Raw genomic sequence first — 1,394 nt, forward strand, 5'->3', positions numbered from 1 at the left:
ATTTCGTGCCTTTATTCTGATTTCATTGTTAGTATTGTACCTTAAGTTTGAACTGGAATTGTACTGAGTCCTGGCGAGAGCTAGGCAGGCGTTCCGCCGATTCCCTTTGGTTCGCTTTAGGGAGAAGTGGGGGCGTCACAAATACCCATTGTTAGAATGTGAAAACTTGTAAAATGAATTTCCCTGGACTTGAATCACTGGATTCTATTTTCGTATCATTGGCTTTGCATATCCTTAATTATGATCATCATATTGTTCATATTTATTTTTGTTTCATGAACATGGTTTTCAAATTTAGCCTCCAAAATTGAAAAACATGACTCAAGTGGTCTTGTTTGAAAATCGAGTGGATTGATATGTTTTTGTGCATTTGATTGGTCTCTCCACCCTAAATTTGGATGATTCTTTCAACCGGAGTTGTAAGTGTCTGAAAAAAGATTATTTTGAGGTGGATGATTGTTGTTGTTAACATTATGAATTTGCTCAATATGAAAACAATTAGCACTATCATGATTACCACCACATATTGAATAATAAACGATACTTACATGAGAATTCAAACCATTTTCCCCTTGTTTACTTAGCAATCTCTCAACATTATCCATTCGAGAATTAAACATGTTTTCTAATTTAGCAGTTAAGAAGTTGAGAGTGTCAATTTCAGACATACTAGCCGCACTTCTTGAGTTACTTCTTTCATTTGTTCATTGATAGTTATTAAAGGCCATTTCCTCTATGAAAATTTGAGCATTCTCGGTTGATTGTTTCATTAAAACTCCATCAGCGGTGGCATCTATGTTGATTTTGGATGGGTAGTTAAGGCCATTATAGAAAGTTTGAACAACCAACCAATTAGGAAGACCACGGTGAGGACATCTTCTTTGAAGATCTTTAAATCTCTTTCAAACTTCACATAACGACTCACCTTTATGTTGAGTGAAACCTGTCATATCCATACGAAGTTTAGTCATTTTTTCAAGAGGAAAGTATTTATTTAAGAATGCTTTTGTCAACTCACCCCAAGAAGTAAAAGTATTAGGTGGATAAGAATTAAACCATGCCTTTGCTTTATCACAAAGTGAAAAAGGAAACAACCTTAACTTAATTACATCATCACTTACTCCATTTATTTTGATTGTATCACATAAATTCATAAATTTAGCTAGATGAGTGTTAGAATCCTCCATTGCATTTTCTCCAAATTGACTTTGTTGAACCATTTGGATGAGCAAGGGTTTGATTTCAAAGTTGTTTGCATTGATTGTCGGGCTTGCAATGCTAGTTTGTGCCCCTGATTCATTGGGCAAGGTGACGGGTTATTGATACAAGTGCAAGTTTAAATCCAAAATGCACCTATTTGACCGCACATATACAGGTCAAATAGTAATTTATGG

The 1,394-nt window shown here is 34.9% G+C and overlaps 1 non-coding gene across 1 annotated transcript; it reads left to right on the top strand.

The window, feature by feature from the left end:
- The first annotated feature begins 858 nt into the window (after window positions 1-858).
- Window positions 859-965, top strand: LOC113697623 (small nucleolar RNA R71). The gene has a single exon (XR_003449910.1). It is a non-coding gene; the product is annotated as a small nucleolar RNA R71 (small nucleolar RNA).
- Window positions 966-1,394: the final 429 nt, after the last annotated feature.

This window comes from Coffea arabica, chromosome 6e, assembly GCF_036785885.1.
Source record: "Coffea arabica cultivar ET-39 chromosome 6e, Coffea Arabica ET-39 HiFi, whole genome shotgun sequence".
In the NCBI taxonomy this organism is placed as follows: Eukaryota; Viridiplantae; Streptophyta; class Magnoliopsida; order Gentianales; family Rubiaceae; genus Coffea; species Coffea arabica.